A 24,699-nucleotide genomic window follows, 5' to 3' on the forward strand; every position below is an offset into this window, starting at 1 on the left:
AATCAGTGAAGCAGAAGTAGATTTTTTTGGCACTCCCGTGCTTTTTCTATGATCCAACAGATGTTGGCAATTTGATCTCTGTTTCCTCTGCATTTTCTAAATCCATTTGTACATCTGAAAGTTCTCTGTTCCCTTACTGCTGACCCTGGCTTGAAGGATTTTCAGCATTACCTTGCTAGCATGTGAAATGAGCACAACTGTATGGTAGTTTGAACATTATTTGGCATTGCTTTTCTTTGGGATTGAAATGAAAACTGATCTTTTCCATTCCTGTGGCTACTGCTGAGTTTTCCAAATTTGTTGATATATTAAGTGTAGCACTTTAACAGGAACACCTTTTAGGATTTGAAATTTGATTTTCGGCTAGAAATTCACTAGCTATGTTCATAGCAATGCTTCCTAAGGCCCATTTGACTTCACACTCTAGGATGTTCAGTTCTAGGTGAATGACCACACCAAAGTGGTTCCCCGGTCATTAATACCTTTAATGTATAGTTCTTCTGTGTATTCTTTCCACCTCTTATTAATCTACTTTGCTTCTATTAGGTCTTTGCCATTTTGGTCCTTTATCATGCCCATCTTTGCATGAAATGTTTCCTTGGTATTTCCAGTTTTCTTAAAGAGATCTCTAGTCTTTCCCATTTTATTGTTTTTCTTTGCATTGTTCACTTAAGAAAGCTTTCTTATCTCTCCTTGCTATTCTCTCGAACTCTGCTGCTGTCTTGTTTCAGCTTCTCCTTTGTCCTTGGATGTGGGATATCTTTTTTCTGTGTGTGTGTGTGTGTGTGTGTGGGTTCCAACACCCTCCTGTCGATGGTTGTTCAGCTAGTTGTGATTTTGGTGTTTTTGCAGGAGAAGATGACTGCACAATATATACACTATCATGTGTAAAATAGAGAGCTAGTGGGAGGCTGCTGTATAACACAAGGAGCCCAGCCTGGCACTCTGAAATGACTTAGAGGGGTGGGAAGGGAGGAGGGAGGGAAGCTCCAGAGAGAGGGCATATATACAAAATTATAGCTAATTTGTGTTGTACAGCAGAAACCAACACAGCATTGAAAGCAATTATCTTCCAATTAAAAACAAGTAAATATACAAATTTACAAAGAACTCATTCAAATCAAAATAAAAATAAACAACCCAATTAAAAGGCAGAGGGCTCAAATAGACATTTTTACAGAGAAGACATAAGATGGCCAACAGACACAAGAAAAGATATTCAACATCACTAATCATCAAGGAAGTGCAAATTAAAACCACAATGAGATACCACCTTACACCTATCAGAATGGCCATCATCATAAAGACGACAAATAACAAGTACTGATGATGATAATGTGGAGAAAAGTGTACCCTTGTGCACTGTTGGTGGAATTGTAAATTGATACAGCTGCTGTGAAAAACAGGATGGAGCTTCCTCAAAATATTAAAATTTGAACTGCCATGTAATCCAGCAATTTTATTCTGGGTATATATATATACCCAAAAAAGACTAAAACACCAATTCAAAAAGATATATAGATTGTAATATTTATTGCAGCATCATTTATAATAGCCAAGATATGGAAGCAATCAATAGATGAATATGAAAAAAGGAAAGATGTATATACATGTATACAGTGGAATATGACTCAGGCCTAAAAAGAATGAGATTGTGCCATTTGCAACAACATGGATAGATATAGAGGATAAGCTAAGTGATATAAGTCAGACAGAGAAAGACAAATACCACATGATCTTTCTTGTACGTAGAGCCTAAAAAACAAAACATGAGAACAAAACAAAATTAAAATAGACCTATAGATATAGAGGACAAATAGGTAGTGGCCAGAAAGAAGGGAATGAAAGGTGGACAGTATAGGTGAAGGAAATTAAGAAGTATAAAGCTCCATTATATAATATATAAGTCACAGGGATACAATGTACAACATAAGGAATATTGTCTGTATTAATGTACTAACTTTGTACGGGAACAGATGGTTACTAGACTTATCATGTGACCTTTTCATTATGTTTGTAAATGTCAAGTGATTGTGTAGTGTACCTGAAAGTGACATAATATTGTACATCAACAATATTTTAGTTTTTCAAAAAGAACAATAGCATGGTATTGGCATATAAATAAGTAGGTAAGTAGAAGTGTATGGAGAACTCAGAAGTAGATCATAGTCTATAAAAATTGATATGTGGTAATGACATATCAAATCACTAGCAAAATATAATTTAAAAAAAAAACCAATGCTGGCACAATTAGGTATCTATTTATCTGGAAGGAAATAATGTGGGAGATTTACCTCTTCATACTCAAAAAGAAAAAAAAATTCTAAATGGATTTAAACCTTAAATATAAATTTTTAATTTAAAAAATTTTAAACTTTCAAGAAAATTTAAGAAAGCATATCTATAATGGTGACTTAGGAACACATTTTTCAACTAACACTGGACACCCAGGAAATGTAAAGAATAAAAGGATGTATTTGATTACACTGGGCTTCACAGTTGGCTCAAGGGTAAAGAATCCGTCTGCAATGCAGGAGACTTGGGTTCTATTTCTGGGTCAGGAAAATCCCCTAAAGAAAGGAATGGCTATGCACTCCAGTATATTCTTGCTTGGAAAATTCCATGGACAGAGGAGACTGGCCTACAGGCCATGGGGAGAGTCAGACATGACTTAGCCACTAAACAACAACAACAGTTTGAGAATAATTAAGACTTTCAAGTTTTCTTTTTGTTTAGTTCAGTTTTTTTTTAATGTGGACCATTTTTAAAGTCTTAATTGAATTTATTACAAAACTGCTTCTGTTTTATATTTTTTGATATTTTGGTTCTGAGGCATCTGGAATCTTATTTTCCTGACCAGAGATCAAACCTGCACCCCCTGCATTGGAAGGAGAAGTCTAAACCGCTGGACCACCAGGAAAGTCCCCTTCCATTTATTCTACATGTTATATCTCTTTATTTGTTGAGAATTTTTATTTTTTGTACATAGACTTGAAATCTTCTGACCTTGATAAACTTAAAAATTAATACTAATAATTTTAAGATTTCTTAGAATTTTCTGTATACCTGTTTTCTGCAGACAGTTTTATTTCATTTCTCATGCTTTATTTCATTTTATTTCCCTTTGAAAGCATTAGTTACTCTGTCATGTCTGACTCTTTGCAACAGGCTGGACTGTAGCCTGCTGGGCTCCTTTGTCCTCGAATTCTCCAGGCAAGAAGAATACTGGAGTAGGTTGCCATTCCCTTCTCCAGGGGATCTTCCCAACCCAGGGATTAAATCCAGGTCTCCTGCATTGCAGGCAGATTCTTTACCATCTGAGCCATCAGGGAAGCCCTTTATTTCTCTCTATTCTTCCCCATTGGCTAAGGTCCCCAGAATAGTATTGAATAGATGTGATGATTGCAGACATCCTTACATTGTTCCCTGTCTTTGGTGGAAAGCTCGCAGCACTTTATCTTTAGCCATGGAATTGTCTGTATGTGCTTCATAGGTACATTTTGTCAGATTGAAGAAAGTTCAACTTATTCCTAGTTGTGGAGAGTATCTTTCTAAAAGTATCAATGAGTTCCGGTGTTGGTGAATGCTTTTTTTTCATCTATTGAAATGGTTTGTGTAGCATTTTACTTCATTATGTTAGTAGAGTGAATAATATTGATTAGTTTTCAAATGTTGAACAAACTTTGCAATTATAGATAACTCAGGCTTGTTCTGGATGTACTTATTATACCCCTCATATATGTCTGGATTTGATTTGCTAATAATTGTAGAGGATTTTTCATATGTGTGTTTGAGAAATAATTGTGTATAATGTTTTTTCTTATAGGCAAGTTAGGAAGTTTCCTCCTCTATTTTCTGAAATAATTTATATAATATTTCTATCATTTCTTCCTTAAATAAATAGGAGAATTCAATAAGAAATCATCTGGGCATGGATATCATTTTGTTTTAGGTTTTTATTTATTATGAATGCAACTTCTTTCATATACAGAGGAAAATTATTACTATATATTTCTTTGGTCATTTTTGGTGAATTATATTTTTCAAGAGATTTGTCCATTTTATCTGTTGTTGCATTTATGGGCATAAAGTTGTTCATGTAATTTTTATCCTTTTAATATATATAGAATCTATCACCTTTTAAATTCTTGATTAATTTGCTAGCTGTTTATCAGTTTTGTTCATCTTTTCCAAAACCAAAGTTTTGATTTTTCTGTTGTTTATTTCTGATTTTATTATTTCTGTTCTTTATTATCTCTTTTGCTCCACTCTCTTTGTGTTTAACTTGACTGTCTTTTTATGCGTTCTTAAGATGGAAATTTACATCACTGTGTTTAAAGCTTTCTTATTTATATTTATATTTTTATATTTAATATAAACATTTTAAGCTATATATTTCCTTCTAGGTGCCTCTTTAGTTGATCCCACAAATTTTAATATATTGTGTTTTTATTTTCATTAAATTTGAATTATTTTTCAGTTTTTTTGTGATTTTTTGACTAGTGTATTATTTAGCAGAATATTATTTTAAGCTTTGATAAGGCTAGTCTAGAATAGGTTTTATTCTAAAGCATGGTACTTATTACTAAGGTATAGCCTTTCTGGTGAGTACCTGGTGTGCTAATGAGGTATTAATAAGATCTCCCCACACCCTGGATGGGCAGGAACTCCAACAATTATTTACCAACACTGCTGGGCCCCAAAGACCTCTGATCTATACTCAACCGTTCTCTGTTAAGCCTCAGCCAGTCTGTTCCTGTACAGGGGCAGCCTAATCCTTGGTAAAGTGTTTACATGAAATACCCACATGGAATTTAGAGGCCACCTCTCTGCACAGCTTCTTGGTCCCTTCTTTGCTAGAGAGAGGGGGCATGTGGCGAAAGATGTGGGAGGCTTCCAGGAGGTGAGAGAGGCCTCCGGCTGGTGGCCAGTATGAAAATGGAAATCTCAGTTCCATAATCACAAAGAATTAAACTTAGCTGACAACATAAATGATCTTGGGAATGAATTCTTTCCCAGAAATCCATAAAGAAACAATACCTGGATAACAACCTAATTATAACCTATGAGACCTTAGGCAGAGGGCTCAGCTAACCCATTCCTGGACTTTTGACCCATCAAAACTGTGAGATAATAAATAGTTTTGCTTAAGCTTTAAGTTTGTGGTAATTTGTTATGCAACAATAGGAAATGAAGCAAACATAAAATAAAAAGACCTTAGAGTGGGACAAGTACTAGATGATGGGGAAGGGATGCCTATATGCTGAGTTGAATTGGGTCTGTTTCTTCCTCAGCTAATTAGTGTGGTCTATTAAGATGAGCAACTATACACAGATTTGGCACCATGTGGGTCCTGTGGAAGAATCAATCACATGGTACAGAAGAGACAAGAACATCTGACATTTGACATCACTCTCCTACTGCAAGAGTCAATAAGACTCATGGGAGTCTAAATATCTGTTCTCTTTTTAATAAGCTAATATGCAGAAACAAAAGAGATTGGGGAGAAAAAGTCAGAGTTACCACAGGAAAACAGGTTACAGTTTCATCACGTGTGTTCGGTTTGAGAGAAGTAAATGTTTTATTTTCACAGGCTAGTCCTGAACCTGGGAAGATGTCAGAGCTCTGGACTTAGAGGACATTTGCTGGGGTTGCTGATTAGTTATGTTTTCCGCAGCTTGAAACATGAGTGGAGTATTTTCATAGCCACTACGTATCCTCCTATGTTTGCATTACTCAAAGCCAGAATTGAATAAACCCTAGAAGGTCTGGGTATTTCTCTTTCCACACTCACCTCAGGAAATGGCTGCAGACAGACTTCCCCGGTGGTTCAGTGGTAAAGAATCCATCTACAACACTGGAGAATTAGAGATGTGGATTCTACCCTGGAGGAGAAAATGGCAACCCACTTCAGTAATATTGCCCAGAAAACCCCATGGACAGAGGAACCTGGCTGGCTACAGTCCATGAGGTCGCAAAGAGTTGGACGTGACTGAGCAACTAACAGCAACAGCCCTCAGCAGAAGGCCTGGAGGAAGATTTACAGGTCAGGTCAGCCACATTTGTGGCTGCATTGCAGAGTTCATTCCTTCTCAGAGAAACTCAGTCTCCTCTCAGTCAAGGAGTTCCAAGTCTAAGAACAGGAAGAGAGGTCACAGATTCTACTTTAGTAAGTCAATCAGGTTGCTGTTGCCTCAACCCAAGTTTTTCTAATTATTATGTAAATCAAACCATTTTGAAGTAGTGCCTGCCTGCTTAGTCACTTCAGTTGTGTCTGACTTTTTGTGACCCTATAGATCTCCAGTAGCCCACCAGGCTTCTCTGTCCATAGGATTCTCAGGCAAGAATACTGGAGTGGTTTGCCATGCCCTCTTTTAGGGGATCTTCCCCACCCAGGAATCCAACCCACATCTCTTACGTCTCCTGCATTAGCAGGCGGGTTCTTTACAACTAGCGCCACCTGGGAAGCAGGCTTCTTGTCTATTTCGCTCCTAGAGCCTGTATGATGATTAATCACCACCACATATCCCTGTCCCTCCAGGTAGTTGCTCCCACCTTGTCTCTAGGGAGTTAAGTGCCTCCACCTGTCCTGTGTTCCTCCAGAATCCTATTATTCCCACCAACATCATGGATGTTGGAAGCCAAATCTGTGCCAGCATCTCCCACCATCACCTCCAGCCTACGGACAATACAACCACAAGGCCTTGTTCTGGAGACCAGTGCTCTTCTCATCCGTGCGTATCTTAATGCCTTGGTGGGAGGCAAAGAAACAGAGAAATACTGCTACACAGACCTCTTGAGAGTTGGGACTGGGGAAGGGGGGCCACTGAAATACCAGAAGGATGCAGCTACTGTCAGATGCTCAGTACCAGAGCAGGGAAAGAGAGGGATAAACCGATTTCACTCTCTTCTCACTTTCCAGCCTCCCTCTAGTGCCTTCCATTGGCCAAACCTAACTGAAAGCCTGCAAGCAAGGGAATCCAAGGCATGCATCCTGAAGGAGAGCAGACTTCAGTGTCACAAAGCAGGACAGAGATGCATGGAGAACAAATGGTGGGGATGATGAGAGTGAAACAACAGAAGAATACTAGCTAATACATTAGTGGTGGTGGTAGTCACACAGTCATGTCCGACTCTTTTTGACCACATGGACTGAAGCCTGCTAGGCTCCTCTGTCTGTGGGATTCTCCAGGCAAGAATATTGGAGTGGGTTGCCATTCCCTTCTCTAGGAGCTAATACATTAGGTAGCGCTAATATACTTTCTATAGATTTTACCTGTGTTGGATGGGTTTAATCATCAGCAAACCCTGTAGGGTAGAATGAGTCCTATCCCTGACTTAGCATTGAGAAGACTGAGTCTAAGTTCTCCCATCATCTGCACTCACATTCAGAAAAGAAAATTCAGCATAAATCACTAAACCAGGAGTCAAGGTGTTGGAGTTTGTAATTGTCATTCCAACAGACATGTTATAAAAGGCAAGCCATTTCTGGCTTTTCAGATTAGACCCTGAAGGGTCAGGTAGCATTGGGCCTGGGGCAGTCATGTTCAATTATGTGTTGAGGAGCATACAAAGAATGCCAAGCTAAGGAAAGAAGCAAAAGATGCCCAAAAGTAACCACAGACCATTGGACAACCCTGGAGTCAGTACCTGCATCAGCCACTAATGGCTTCTCATTTCCCCAGGGAGCCCACAAGGCCTAGATGCTCTCTGTACTTTCAATAAGCCCACTTGAATTTGAACTGGCTGGAGATGATTTCTCCATCATAAACAAAATATCAACTGTACACAGTCTCCAAAGAATTGTGACTGCAGAAGTCAAGTCTAATCCCTGCTTTGATTCCACTATCTCCCTTATAAAATGAGGAGGAAGGAACAATGACCTCTAAATTCGCCTATGGCCTTGACATTCTGTAAGTCTGGTTCCTTTTCAATCACTTTGATTTTGGAAGTGCATATCCTAAAGTAACCAGTTGAACACCTTCTCTCTACTGTGCCCAGGCATTCCTAGGGCTATTTCAGATAGGAGGTTCTCAGGTTGCTGTACTCACAAACATTGAACCAACTCCATGACCATCTGTGTTATGGCCAAATGTTTGCTCATTTGACGTGTGCATAAAGGGAGGAGGCAGATAGCAAACTTGCATATTATAAATTTTGTCATACAAAAAGGAAACAAAGGCAAGACATTGCAATAAAACCATAGGTTTATTGATTTTAAGGCCAAACCCTGTGAAGGATGGCCATAAAATTCTTATCTAAAGAATGTTTAGGGGATGGTTGAACAAAGGACATCATTCAGGGGTTTGAAGTGAGCATATGGGCTATATCAGGGAAAAAATAAACAAAGAACTTATATTTTCTCTGGAAAAACAACTGATGGCCTTTTCCAAAGCATTCCCTCTGACTCTACACCATGACCTTGAGGCTTAAATTTGATGCCAATTCATTGCTTTTTGGCATCAAGCCTGCATTCTTCTATTTTTTTTAATGTAATTGGCGGGAAAAACATTCCTCTTTTAAATCTTCCCAAGACTCGAGTTTCTTCAGATATGCTGTTATTTTGTTTGACCATCCTTATCTTCAAAGATTACCAAGAAGAGACAGAGACTGTGTGTACCTGCCCCATGGGCACAGATATCATGATTCATCCTGAGACGCTTCTGTGCCAGTGAACCCAGGGCCTCCCACGCGCTAATCACTTGAATGCTCTGTATGGTTTGACTGGAACTCATGCTGGTCCTTGGATTCTTATCCATTTGACCTACTTCCTGGAGTCCAGGATGATGGTGGTGGTGAAAGTGACCCTGTATCCCATACTTATGCCTCTGAAGTCACTAGCCATGTCCCTAGACAGAAAAATTCACACATACATAGAGAAATCCCTTCAAAAGTAGCAAAAGCTTTCCCTCTATTCATACATTATTGGTGGGAAGGTAAAATGATATAACTTCTATAAGAAGAAGTTTGAAAGATTTCTTATAAAACTAAATAACTACCGATTCTATGACTCAATAATTCCTAGGTATTTATCCAAGAGAAATTAAAACAAAGGCCCACAAAATGACTTATATGAGAATGTTTATAGCAGCTTTATTATTATAACAAAAACTAAAAACATTAAGGTATCTATCAATAGGATAGATAAACTATGATATATTCATTCTATGGAATACTAAAAAGGAATAAATTATACAAAACAACATGGATGTATCTTAACATTTTACTGAGTTGAAGAAGTCATTCACAAAAGAATATATACTCTTTAATTCCACTGATAGAAATTCTGGAATTTAAAATTGATCTTTGATGGAAAAAAAATTGAAACAGCAGTTGCCTATGGATGGGGTTAGGAATTGATCTGGAAGGGACACAAAGAACTTTCTACGGTGATGGAAATATTCTAGAGCTTCATAGGGATTTGATTTACATGTTTGTATGCACTTGTCAAAACTCTGCAAATGTATACTAGATATTTGTGCATTTTGTTGTGTGTAAATTTTCCCTCAAAAATTTTAAAGATGTAAATAAATATTAAATTTTAGTAACTGATATGTATGTTGAAATATTTAGACGGACGTGTACAGATGTCTACAAACTACTTTGTTCGGTTCAGTTCAGACACTCAGTCATATCCAACTCTTTGTGACTACGTGGACTGCAGCATCCAGTCTTCCCTGTTCATCATCAATTCCCAGAGCTTGCTCAAACTCATGTACATCAAGTTGGTGATGCCATCTAACCATCTCATCTTCTGTTGTCCCCTTCTCCTCCTGCCCTCAATCTTTCCCAGCATCAAGGTCTTTTCCAATGAGTCAGTTCTTCACATCAGAAGGCCAAAATATTAAAGCTTCAGCTTCAGCTTCAGCATCAGTCTTTCTAATGAGTATTCAGGACTGATTTTCTTTAGGATGGACTGGTTAGCTATCCTTGTAGTCCAAAGGACTCTCAAGAGTCTTCAACACCACAGTTCGAAAGCATCAATTCTTTAGCACTCAGCTTTCTTTATGGTCCAACTCTCACATCCATACATGACTAGTGGAAAAATCTTAGATTGGACAATATGAATCTTTGTCAGCAAAATAATGTGAAATACATCCAAAAAGACCCATGAATTGATAGGTAAATTGGGAGATGTATAAATGTATAGCTATATGATAAAGCAAGGATTTTTTTGTCAGTTTTTTGTTGTTGTTTAGTGTCTAAGTCACGTCCAATTCTTTGTGACCTTATAGACTATAGCACACCAGGCTGCTCTGTCTATGGGATTTCCCAGACAAGAATACTGGAGTGGGTTGGCATTTCCTTCTCCAGGGATTCTTCTCAGCCTAGGGATTGAACCTGTGTCTCCTGCATTGCAGGAGGATTTTTTTTTAACACTGAGCCACTAGTAAAATGCTAATGATAGAATCTAAGTGATTAGCATGCTGGTAGAAGTATACCACCTTTGTAAAAGTCTTTCACTTTGTTTTATGTTTGAAATATTTTGTGATAATGAGGTATTTCGATTGTTTGGAGATCCCTCAATGAGGGAAACTGCCATCCACATCATGCCAGCCACACTAAGGACTGACTGTTCATTAGATAATTCTCAGCCAGAATACATTTTATAAGGTGTTCATTAAAAAAAAAAAACAAACCCTGATATCTGTTAAGTTCTTACCACGTACCAAGCACTGTGCAATACTCTTTGCATTCATTATCTCATTTAATGTTCAAAGCTTTCTTATGGTAGATATACAATTCATATCTTATTTTTTAAATAAAACAGTATTCTTGAGACTAAGTACCTACCTGAAGACTCTCAGCTAATAAAAAAGCAGAACCCAGTGAGATCCTGAATCTCCCATGCCAAAGCTGTGCACAGAAAACTATGTTCCCTTCTTCCCTGCAGAAGAAAAGTTTGAAGCTAGCAGAGGTGGGTTCATGAGGTTTAAGGAAAGAAGCTATTTGAATAACATAAAAGTGCAAGGTGAAGCAACAAGTGCTGACATAGAAGCTGCAACAAGTTATCCAGAAGTTATCTAACAAAAGATAATTAATAAAGGTGGCTACACTAAACAACAGGTTTTCAATTAAGATGAAATAGCCTTGTATTGGAAGAAGATGCCACATAGGACTTTAATAGCTACAGAGGAGAAGTCAATGCCTGCCTCCAAAGCTTCAAAGGATAAGTTCACTCTTGTTAGGGGTTAATGAAGCTAATGACTTTAAGGTGAAGCTAATACTCATTTATCATTCAAAAAACCCTATGGCCCTTAAGAATTATATTAAGTTGTGTTTTCATTGTTATTTATTTCTAGAAATTTTTTGATTTCCCTTTGGACTTCTTCAGTAACCTGTTGGTTATTTAGGAACGTGTTGTTTAATCTCCATGTGTTTGTGTTTCTTACACTTTTTTTTTCTTGTAATTGATATCTAGTCTCATAGCGTTGTGGTCAGAGAAGATGTCTGATATGATTTCAATTTTCTTAAATTTACTGAGGTTTGATTTGTGACCCAAGATGTGGTCTATCCTGGAGAATGTTCCATGTGCACTTGAGAAGAAGGTGTATTCTTCTGCATTTGGATGGAATGTCCTGAAGACATCAATGAGATCCATCTCATCTAATGTATCATTTAAGACTTGTGTTTCCTTATTAATTTTCTGTTTTGATGATCTGTCCATTGATGTAAGTGGGGTGTTACTGTCAATTTTTCCTTTTATGTCTGTTAGTGTTTCTCTGATGTACTGAGGTGCTCCTATGTTGGGTGCATCGATATTTACAATTGTTATGTCTTCCTCTTGGATTGATCCCTTGATCATTATGTAGTATCCTTCCTTATCACTTGTAATCTTCTTTAGGGTCTATTTTGTCTAATATGAGGATTGCTACTCCAGCTTTCTTTTGCTTCCCATTTGCATGGAATATATCTTCCCATCCTCTTACTTTCAGTCTATATGTGTCTTTGGCCTGAAGTGGCTTTCTGGTAGACAGCATATATATGGGTCTTCTCATTGTATCCATTCAGCCAGTCTGTGTCTTTTGGATGGAGCATTTAATCAATTTACATTTAAAGTAGTTATTGATATATATGTTCCTATTGCCATTTTCTTAATTGTTTAGGGTTGATTTTGTAGATCTTTTTTCTTCTCTTCTATTTCTTGACTATATAGGTCCATTTAACATTTGTTGTAAAGCTGATTTGGTGGTACTGAATTCTCTTAACTTTTGCTTGTCTGAAAAAATTTTTATTTCTCCATCAATTTTGAATGGGATCCTTGCTGGGTACAGTAATCTTGGTTGTAGATTTTTCCCTTTCAGTACTTTAAATATATCCTGCCATTCCCTTCTGGCCTGCACAGTTTCTGCTGAAAGATCACCTCTTAAGCATATGGGGTTTCCCTTGTATGTTACTTGTTGCTTCTCCCTTGCTGCTTTTAGTATTTTTCCTTTGTGTCTAGTCTTTGTTAGTTTGATTAGCATGTGTTTTGGCCTGTTTCTCCTTGGGTTTCTCCTATATGGGACTCTTTGTACCTCTTGGATTTGATTGACTATTTCCTTTTCCATGTTGGGGAAATTTTCAACTATAATCTCTTCAAAAATTTTCTCATATCCTTTCTTTTTCTCTTCTTCTTCTGGGACCTCTATAATTCAAATGTTGGTGCACTTGACCTTGTCCCAGAGGTCTCTGAGACTATCCTTAGTTCTTTACATTCTTTTTACTTTATTCTGCTCTTCAGAAGTTATTTCCACCATTTTATCTTCTAGCTCACTGATTTGTTCTTCTCTGCTTCAGATATTCTGCTATTGATTCCTTCTAGAGTATTTTTAATTTCAGTAATTGTGTTGTTTGTCTCTATATGTTTATTCTTTAATTCTTCTAGGTCTTTGTTAATTGATTCTTGCATTTCCTCCATTTTGTTTTCAACATTTTTGATCATCTTTACCATCATTATTCTGAATTCTTTTTCAGGTAGTTTGCCTGTTTCCTCTTCATTTATTTGGACTTCTGTATTTCTAGTTTGTTCCTTCATATGTGTAGTATTTCTCTGCTCTTTCATTATTATTTTTTACCTTATTGTGTTGGCTTCAAGGTTGAATTCTTTCTTCCTTTTGGTTTCTGCCTTTTAAGGTTGATCCAATGGTTTGTGTATGCTACTTATAGGGTGAGATTTGGCTGAGTTTTTGTTTGTTTGTTTGTTTTGCCTCTGATGAGCAAGGCTGAGTGATGTAGTAATTCTGTTTGCTGGTGATTGGGTTTGTATTTTTGTTTTGTTTGCTGTTTAGATGAGGCGTCCTGCACAAGGAGCTATTGGTGGTTGGGTAATGCCAGGTCTCGTATTCCAGTGGTTTCCTTTGTGGAAACCTATCAAAGAACTCTTCCTATCAAAAAATTCTCACTATCTGATACACCCTAGGGCTAGTTCTCCGGTAGTCTAGGGTCTTGGAGTCAGCGCTTCTACTCCAAAAGCTCAGGGCTTGATCTCTGGTCAGGAACAAAGATTCCATCGAATTTTGCATGGGTCTATATATTCTTTTCTGCTGGTCAGGCACTCCTGTCTGCTCTCAGCTGGTGTTCTGCAAGCACTTCTGTGTCTGAAGGCATATTCCTGATGTATCCATGGAGAGAGATATACTCCACTCAAAACCTAAGAGATGCAGCAAAAGCAGTCCTAAGAGGGAAATTTATAGCAATATAATCCTACCTCAAGAAACAAGAAAAACATCAAATAGACAGCTAACTTTACACCTAAAACAACTGGAAAAAGAATTTTTTAAAAAATTAGTTGAAGGCAAGAAATCATAAAGATCCAAGCAGAAATAAATGAAAAAGAAATGAAAGAAACAATAGTAGAGATTAATAAAACTAAAAGCTGATTCTTTGAGAAGATAATCAAAATTGACAAACCTTTAGCCAGACTCATCAAGAAAAAAGAGAGAAGAATTGAATCAACAAAATTAGAAACAAAAAAGGAGAGGTTACAACAGACAATGCAGAAATACAAAGGATTATAAGAGCCCATTATGAACAACTATATGGCAATAAAATGGATAACCTGGAAGAAATGGACAGATTCTTAGAAAAGTTTAATCTTCCAAGACTGAACTAGGAAGAAATAGAAATTATGAACAACCCAATTACAAGCACTGGAATTGAAGCTGTGATCAAAAATCTACCCCAAAACAAAAGCCCAGGACCAAATGGCTTCACAGGATAATTCTACCAAGCATTTAGAGAAGAGCTATTGCCTATCCTTCTAAAACTCTTTCCAAAAATTGCAGAGGAAGGAACACTTCAAAACTCATTCTACAAGGCCACCATCACCGTGATACCAAAACCAGACAAAGGCAACACAAAAAAAGAAAACTACAGGCCAATATCACTGATGAACATAGATGTAAAAATCCTCAACAACATTGTAGCAAACAGAATTCAGCAACACATCAAAAAGCTCATACACCATGATCAAGTTGGATTTATTCCAGGAATGCAAGGATTCTTCAATATAGGCAAATCAATCAGTGTGATATACCACATTAATGAATTGAAAGATAAAAGCCATATGATGCTCTCAATAGATGCAGAAAAAACCTTTGACAAAATTCAACACCTATTTATGATTAAAACTCTTCCAAAAATGGGCATAGAAGGAACCTACCTCAACATTGTAAAAGCCATATATGATAAGCCTACAGCAAACATTATTCTCAATGATGAAAAACTGAAAGCATTCCCCCTAACATCAAGAACAAGACAAGGTTGTCCATTTTTCCCACTATTATTCAACATAGTTTCTGGAAGTCCTAGCTACAGCAATCAGAGAAGAAAAAGAAATAAAAGGAATCCAGATCAGAAAAGAAGAAATAAAGCCCTCACTGTTTGCAGATGACATGATACTGTACACAGAAAACCCTAACAGTATCAGAAAATTACTAGAGATTATCAGTGAATTTAGCAAAGTTGTAGGATACAGAAATCACTTGCATTTCTATATACTAACAATGAAAAATCAGAAAGAGAAATTAAGGAATCAATCCTATTCACCATTGCAACAAGAAGAATTAAATATCTAGGAATACACTCACCTAAGGAGACAAAAGAACTGTACACAGAAAATTAAAAGACACTAATGAAAGAAATCAAAGATGACATAAACAGAGAGATATGCCATGTTCCTGTGTAGGAAGAATCAATATTGTGAAAATGACTATACTACAAAACACAATCTACAGATTCAATGCAATTCTTATCAAATTACCAATGGCATTTTTCACAGAACTGGAACAAAAAATTTCACAATTCATATGGAAACACAAAAGACCCTGAATACCCAGGCAGTCTTAAAAAAGAAGAATGGAGCTGGAGGAATCAACCTGCCTGACTTCAGGCTCTACTACAAAGCCACAGTCGTCAAGACAGTATGGTACTGACACCAAAACAGAAATATAGACAAATGGAACAAGCTAGAAAGCCCAGAAATAAACCCATGCACCTTATTTTTGATAAAGGAGGCAAGAATATACAATGAGGCAAAGAAAGCCTCTTCAATAAATGGTGCTGGGAAAACTGAACAGCTACATGTAAAAGAATGAAATTAGCACACTTCCTAACACTAAACACAAAGATAAACTCAAAATGGATTAAAGACCTAAATGTAAGACCAGGAACTATAAACCTCTTAGAGGAAAACATAGGCAGAACACTCAATGACATAAATCAAAGCAAGATCCTCTATGACCCACCTCCTAGAGTAATGGAAATAAAAACAAAAGTAAACAAGTGGGACCTGATTAAACTTAAAAGCTTTTGCACGGCAAAGGAAACTATAAGCAAGGTGAAAAGGCAACCCTTGGAATGGGAGAAAATAATAGCAAATGAAACAAATGACAAAGGATTAGTTTCCAAAATATACAAGCAGCTCATACAGCTCAATGCCAGAAAAACAAACCACCCAATCAAAAAGTGGGGAAAAGACCTAAACAGACATTTCTCCAAAGACATACAGATTGCTAACAAACACATGAAAAGATGCTCAACATCACTCATTATTAGAGAAGTGCAAATCAAAACCACAATGAGATATCACCTCACACCAATCAAAATGGCCCTCATCAAAAACTCTACAAACAATAAATGCTGGAGAGGATGTGGAGAAAAGGGAACTCTCTTGCACTGTTGGTGAGAATGTAAATTGATACAGCCACTATGGAAGATGGCATGGAGATTTCTTTAAAAACTAGGAATAAAACCACCATATGACCCAGCAATCCCATTCCTAGGCATATACCCTGAGGAAACCAGGGTTGAAAAAAACACACGTATCCCGTTATTCATTGCAGCACTATGTACAATAGCTAGAACACGGAAACAACCTAGATGTCCATTGACAGATGAATGGATTAAGAAGTTGTGGTACGTATACACAATGGAATATTACAGCCATAAAACAGAATGCATTTGAGTTAGTTCTGATGGGGTGGATGAACCTAGAACCTATTATGCAGAGTGAAGTGAATCAGAAAGAGAAAGATAAATATCGTATTCTAATGCACATATACAGAATCTAGAAAAATAGTACTGAATAATTTATTTACAGGGAAGCAATGGAGAAACAGATATAGAGAATAGATTTATAGACATGGGGAGAGGGGAGGAGAGGGTGAGATGTATGGAGAGAGTAACATGGAAACTTACATTACCATATGTAAAATAGATAGCCAACGGGAATTTGCTGTATGGCTCAGGAAACTCAAACAGGGGCTCTGTATCAACCTAGAGGGGTGGGATGGGGAGGGAGATGGGAGTGAGTTTCAAAAGGGAGGGGGCATATGTATACCTATGGCTGATTCATGTTGAGGTTTGACAGAAAACAACAAAATTCTGTAAAACAATTATCCTTCAATAAAAAGCTAAATTAAAAAAAAGAATTATATTAAATCTACACTGCCTTTCCTTTATAAATGAAACCTCAAAGCCTGGATGACAGGTCAACAGCCTGTTGACCTGTTTACAACATGGTTTACTGAACATTTTAAGCACACTGTTGACAACTATTGCTCAGAGAAAAAGATTCCTTTCAAAATATTACTGCTTATTGACACAACATCTGGTCACCCAAGAACACTGATGGCAATGTACAATGAAATAAATGATGTTTTCATGCCTGCTAACACAAAATCCATTCTGTAGCCCATTGATCAAGAAGTGATTTTAACATTTAAGTCTTATTACTTAAGAAATACATTTTGTAAGGCTATAGCTGCCATCAATAGTGATTCCTCTGATGGATTTGGGCAGAATAAATTGAAAGTCTTCTGAAAAGAATTAACAATTCTAGATGCCAAAATCACTGCAGATGGTGATTGCAGCCATGAAATTAAAAGATGCTTACTCCTTGGAAGAAAAGTTATGATCAACCTAGATAGCATATTCAAAAATAGAGACATTACTTTGCCGACTAATGTCCATCTCGTCAAGGCTATGGTTTTTCCAATGGTCATGTATGAATGTGAGAGTTGGACTGTGAAGAAGGCTGAGCACCAAAGAATTGATGCTTTTGAACTGTGGTGTTGGAGAAGACTCTTGAGAGTCCCTTGGACTGCACGGAGATCCAACCAGTCCATTCTGAAGGAAATCAGCCCTGGGATTTCTTTGGAAGGAATGACGCTAAAGCTGAAACTCCAGTACTTTGGCCACCTCATGCGAAGAGTTGACTCATTGGAAAAGACTCTGATGCTGGGAGGGATTGGGGGCAGGAGGAGAAGGGGACGACAGAGGATGAGATGGCTGGATGGCATCACTGACTCGATGGACGTGAGTCTGAGTGAACTCCGGGAGTTGGTGATGGACAGCGAGGCCTGGTGTGCTGCAGTTCATGGGGTCACAAAGAGTTGGACATGACTGAGTGGCTGAACTGAACTGAAGTGAACTGAGATGCCATTAAGAACATTTGTGATTCATTGGAAGAGGTCAAAATATCAATATTAATGAAAGTTTGAAAGAAGTTGATTCCAGTCTTTATGGATGAATTTGAGAGGTTCAAGACTTCAGTGAAGGAAGTAGCTGCATATGTGGTGGAAATAGCAGAAGAACTAGAAGTGGAGACTGAGGATGTATCTGAATTGCTGTAATTTTATGATAAAATGGATGAGAAGTTGCTTCTTATGGATGAGCAAAGAAAGTAGTTTCTTGAGATAGAATCTACTCTTCAAGATGATGCTATGGAGATTGCTGAGGTGACAGCAAAGAATTCAGATGCAACATAAACTTAGTTGATAAAACACTGGCAGGGTTCATGATTGATTCTAATTTTGAAAGAAGTTTTACTGTGGGTAAAATACCATCAAGCAACACTGCATGCTACAGAGAAATGATTGATGAAACAACAGAGTCAATCAATGTAGCAAACTTCATTCTTTCTTATTTTAGGAAATAACTCCAGAAGCCCCTGTCTTCAGCAACCATTATCCAGACCAGTCTACTGCCCTCAATATTGAGGCAAGACTCTCCACCTGCAAAAAGATTATGACTCTCTGAACGTTCAGATGCTGTTTAGCATTTTATAGCAATAAAGTATTTTTACCTAGGTTTTCACATTGTTCTCTAGACATAATATTATTGTACACTTAATAGACTATAGTGTAGTGCAAATACAGCTTTTACATACACTGCAAAACAAAAAAATTCATGTGACTTACTTTACTGTGATATTTGCTTTTGTTGCGGTGGACTGGAACCAAGCCCACAATATCTCCAAGGTATGCCTATATATATTTTATGCTTCCACCCTACTAATAAAAATCCTAAGAGTCTTAATTATCATCCCCATTTTCTTATCAAGGTGATGCCGATTTTTAATATTATCCATTTTCTCTGGTCACAGTGAGCAGGCTCCTCTCTAGTTGTGGTGTGCAGGCTTCTCACTGGGGTGGCTCCTTTTACTGTGGGGCTCAAGCTCTATGGTGTGCAGGCTTCAGTGGCTGCTGCACATGGGCTCAGTAGTTGTGGTTCCTGGGCTCTAGAGCAGACATTCAATAGTTGCGGTGCACAGGCTCCATTGCTCTGCAGCATCCAGGATCTTCCAAGACCAGGGATCGAACCCATGTCTCCTGCATTGGCAGGCAGATTCGTCACCATTAACCACCGGGGAAGCCCCAAGTTAATATGTTTGAAGACGACCCCCCCTCCTCAAAAATGAATTATCTTTTCACTTAGCCGCGACCAACTCTTTGCAAACCCATGAACTGTAGCCTGCCAGGATCTTCTGTCCATGGAGTTCTCCAGGCATGAATACTGGAATGGGTTGCCATCTCCTTTCCCAGGGGATCTTTCCAACCCAGGAATGAAAACCCGGGTATCTTGCATTGCAGGTGGCCTTTATGACATCTGAGCCACCCCGGGGTGCCTGCTATTATTATAATCTTTTCACATCTCTGCATATGCATACATTATTCTGAAAATATAGAAAATGGAAACTAATATATACTGTGTATCTTTTATGTCTCAAGAATCTTGGAGACTTTAATATATTGAGTTTGGTCCAGCAAACACATTTTGAAAACCACCCAAGTGCCAGACACACAGATAGAGATCAAGTCACATTCTTGTTCTTGAGAGCGGCATCTGTGCCCACAAATAAATAATTTCCATACAAGAAGAGAAATCTTATTACAAAAGAGGGGCTGATTTAGGGTAGGGTTCACAGAAGAAATAAAGCCTGGATTGAACACACTGAAGGATGAAGAAGAGAGCTAATGATGTATAGACTTTTCAGTTTACAATTTGGTGGCATAACTTCCATTGTGTTTCTTGGGCAAATCAACTGATGCTTTGTAGCTGGCAAAGGCTGTCACAAGTATAGACAACATTTTGCCCAGGAAATGTGGAGAAGAGGAGATTGCACTATACCACCTGTCCACTACAGCAGGGGCTGAGTGGGTGGCCATAAACTCTATGTCGTCAAGACTAGAGTTTTTCCAGACTGGCTGTAAAAGTTAATGAGCGCCTCCTCGGTGACTCATTTCCTCTCTCCTACTGATACCATTTGTTCCAATATCATGGGATATTACAGAGCTTTCTTGCAGTAGTACTCAGGGTCAACATCTCTGTCAAATATAATAAGACAAAGTCCAGGTTGTAAAAATTTGCTCCTTAGGGGGAAAGGAGGAATTCTGATAGTTTCTTAAAATAATGTGTGGTTTATGCTGTTTTCTTAGGAGGTAGGATTGGAAAGCATTTCAAGACTCACCTTCTTATTATGTGTTAGTCCCTTCAGATTTTTCCAAATCCCTCTACCAGACTTTACTTTTCACATTCTCCTAAAGCACCTTTAAAAAAAATCATCTCTTTCTCTGATCTCTGATCATTCCATTAGGTGTTCCCCACTCCACTGCCCCTGACTGACTGAGGTTCTTTATTCATGCCAGTCTACTAGTACTGAAATGTTTAGCTGTCAAAAAGTAATTGACCCTTTCCAAAAAAATCTTCCACCAAAAGTATGAAACTGCTCATTAGTTAAAATGGGTATTAAGTGAGTTGCTGTCACACTAAAGCTGAAGACAATTTCTGCTTGACCTCAAATGATGAAGCAGCGAAAAGCTTTACTATCAAACTCAAAAATGGAGTTCACTGGTCATTTGAAGAAGAAGGCAAAGGGATCACTGCCATTCACATTTCAAACAGGGAAACTGGAGTCAAAAAACATCCTGCAGATATGATGAAGAATTCTTACTAAAGTGAAACCTGGGTGTCAGCTTGGCAATCTAATTTAATTTGACTCATTGGAAAAGACCCTGCTTCTGGGAAAGACTGAGGGCAGGAGGAGAAGGGGACAACAGAGGATGAGATGGTTGGATGGCATCACAACCCAATGGACATGAATTTGAGCAAATTCTGGGAGATAGTGAAGGGCAGGGAAGCCTGGCGTGCTGTAGTCTGTGGGTTCGCAAAGAGCTGGACATGACTTAGTGACTGAACAACAGCAATAGCTTTCCTCCAAAACTTCTCACGATTCCTTCACGTTATAAGGACTTACTTCTATGAAGTTGCTCTCTGTTTCTAAGCTTCCTCAAAACTAAGAGCAAATTCTTTCTGTTTCATATCAACCTCCTTCGATAAGGAATCCACCCCCATCTTCTTGGTCTTTCCTGTCTGGTGTGGTAGCCACTAACCAAATGTTTAAATTTAATTGACAAAAATTAAATAAAATTAAAAATTCAACTCCTCATTCTCACTAGCCTTATTTCAAGTCCTGAATGGCTGTATGTGGCTAGTGGCTAAAGCATTGATAGCCCAGATTAGGACATATCCATTATCACAGAAAAATCCTATTGGGCATTTGTAACCGTGTGTCATGACTCAATGAGAACTTACTGGATATTACATTTGGGGCTATATGTCAAGAGGTAATAGTTCTACTTTCCATCAGAAATTTTGTTTTGATGTGTTTTTAACCACCCTCCCCTTTTCAGAAATGTATCATCCATCTGGGACATCCCTGGTGGCCCAGCAGTAAAGAATCTGCTAACAGTGCTGGAGCCACAGGAGGCTCGAGTTCAGTCTCTGGGTCGGGAAGGTCCCCTGGAGGAGGGCATGGCAACCCACTCCAGTATTCTTGCCTGGAGAATCTCCATGGACAGAGAAACCTGGTGAGTTACAGTCCATAGGGTCCCAAAGTGTCAAACACAACTGAAGCAACTTAGCACACACACACACACACACACACACACACACCATCTATCTGGGCTTTCCAGGTGGCGCCAGTGGTAAAGAACCCACTTGCCAATGTAGCAGACATAAGAAACGCAATTCCCATCCAACTGCTTAAAGGGGAAGGGGCTTGTGTTTAACAAGTAATGTAAAAACTAAAATTCATCTGGTAATATCCTACCACATACCATTAGGAAACTGAGGCTCAAAGACGTTCAGGAGTATGCCTAATGTTACACTATGAGTAGGAAACAGAATTAGGATTTGAACCAAGATTCTTTGGAAACCAAGCCCTGTGCTCTCCGCCCCCCCGAGGGCATCATCTGAGTGGCAGAGGTCCTCCAAGGTATACTTTGTAACCACGGAACCATTAGTTTTTCCTGTCCTACCATGAATTTATATACAGGCTGGAAAAAAATCCAATAACAAAGGCTGAGTAGCCTCATAAAAAAGTATTGAACCGGGAGTAAGCAAGCCTGGCTTCTGATATCAGCTTCAGTCCAACTAGCTGTGAATTGAGCCAGGCAGAGTACTCCTCTGGGCCTCAGGTTCTTCATCAGTAGAATAAAAGAGTAAGAGTTGATAAGCACCATTATTCTCTCCAGCCTTAAAGTTATAGTCTGTCAAGGTTGTAGTCTAATTAAGGTTGAATACTCTCTGAAACCTACAGCATAGTTTAATCCTTTGCTATCTGTAAGAGGAGAGGAGAGCTTGTGCCTCTTTCCAAACAGGCTATTAAAAAAAAAAAGCCTATGATCCAACAAACAGCTCGATTGGGAGTCAGAAGGCTTAGAGTCAATGTTCAACTCTACCACTGACTGTGACTTTGAACCTGGATTCAGGTTCAAAGGAACCTGGAACCAGGCTTCCTAATCTCTCCTTACATCAAGTTTCCAGGGTGTGAGATAGAGTAATGTCCTACATCACTCCCAGAGATTCCGTTAGGATCTTGCTTGATGACTTAAGTGAAAACACTTTATTGTAAAATATTTTACCACTGCAAGTTATTCTGACATGGCTTCTCTGTGTTAGAACAAAATTTCAGTGACTTGTTCTTCAGGAACAAGGAGGAGCTCCAGGAGGTATTGGGGGAACCGGGGACACGCTGAGGGTGATTTGTACTTTAAAGTGTTCCTTAAGCAGAGCACAGGGTACATAACCTATGTCCAGCCCCGATGACAAATCCTTCCAGCAAGGATAGAAACATCATGATCCTCCAGAGTGGAAGCAAGCCTTTTTTATAGAGAAAAGGAAAACTAAAAGAAATCGACAATACAAAGAGTCAAAAAGAGAGATAAGAAAAGAAAATAAAGGGAAAGGAAGACGGGCTTATAATAGGTATCAATGGAAATAATCAATAAACAATCTATAATAAGAGTATAAAGAGTTTTATCTGAGCCACAATGAGGGCTATATCCCAGGAGACACAGATTCAGGAAGCACTTGAACTGTATTCTGCTGGATCACAAATAGGGGGAGGTTTATAAAGGCAAAAATTGCAAAATTCCATAAGTTGTTTGTCAAGAATTGTAATAGGAGCTGGCAAGACATAAGGGTGTTAAGCAAAGATTGGTTGGGGCACTAAATAGTTGCACAGTTACAAGGGGAGATCTTGAAGTCACGAGGTTGCAGTGGCAGCTGCCATGAGATATTATTTTGAAAGCAGCTGGTGGTATCCTTGATTCTGCTACAGTTCAGAAAATCCAAGTTCTTAGGGACACAGGAACATGTCTGAAACCACATTCACAATGGCCCCCCACCCCCCAGCTCCATTTTGGATGCCTGAACCACAGTTTTTCCATTTTAATTATTAAATGCTTTCTTTTCTTTAATGGTTAAGGCAGATGTACATTTGCAGGTTTAATAGGCCACAAACAGGCTGAGTTTTTTTTAATTTTCAGAAAAAAAAATTAATAGAGTATAGTTGATTTATAATGTTGTGTTAGCTTCAGGTGTAACAGCAAAATGAATTAGTTATACATATGCATATACACACCCTGGGTTGCAAAGATCCGCCAGAGAAGAGAATGACAACCCACTCCAGTATTCCTGCCTAGAGAATTCCAAGGACAAAGGAGCCTGGCAGGCTACAGTCCATGGGGTCACAAACAGTCAGATACAAATGAGCCGCTAACACTTTCACTTTTTCACTCTTTTTTAGATTCTATTCCCATATAGGTCATGACAGAGTATTGAATAGAGTTCCCTGTGTTATACGGTAAAACCTGATTAGTTTATTTCACATATAATAGTGTGTGTATGTCAATCCCAATCTCGCAATTAATCCCTCCTCTGCTTATCCCCTGGTAACTGTGTTTGTTTTCTACATCTGTAGCTCTATTTCCTGGAGAAGGCAATGGCACCCCACTCCAGTACCCTTGCCTGGAAAATCCCATGGACGGAGGAGCCTGGTAGGCTTTAGTCCATGGGGTCGCTGAGTCGGACACGACTGAGCGACTTCACTTTTGCTTTTCACTTTCACACGTTGGAGAAGGAAATGGCACCCCACTCCAGTGTTGTTGCCTGGAGAATCCCAGGGACGGGGCGGCCTGGGTAGGCTGCCGTCTATAGGGTCGCACAGAGTCGGACACAACTGACATGACTTAGCAGCAGCTCTATTTCCACAAATAAGCTATTCTCAGTTCAGTTCAGTTCAGTCGCTCAGTCGTGTCCAACTCTTTGTGACCCCATGAATCGCAGCACGCCAGGCCTCCCTGTCCATCACCATCTCCCGGAGTTCACTCAGACTCACGTCCATCGAGTCAGTGATGCCATCCAGCCATCTCATCCTCTGTCGACCCCTTCTCCTCCTGCCCCCAATCCCTCTCAGCATCAGAGTCTTTTCCAGTGAGTCAACTCTTCGCATGAGGTGGCCAAAGTACTGGAGTTTCAGCTTTAGCATCATTCCTCCCAAAGAAATCCCAGTGTAAATTTTAAGTTAAATCAAATATAAGCCAAAATTACTTTCTTATCCTTCAATATGTGTAATTTTCTTTCATCACAAAT

Source organism: Oryx dammah, unplaced genomic scaffold (assembly GCF_014754425.2).
Source record: "Oryx dammah isolate SB20612 unplaced genomic scaffold, SCBI_Odam_1.1 HiC_scaffold_28, whole genome shotgun sequence".
Classification (NCBI taxonomy): Eukaryota; Metazoa; Chordata; class Mammalia; order Artiodactyla; family Bovidae; genus Oryx; species Oryx dammah.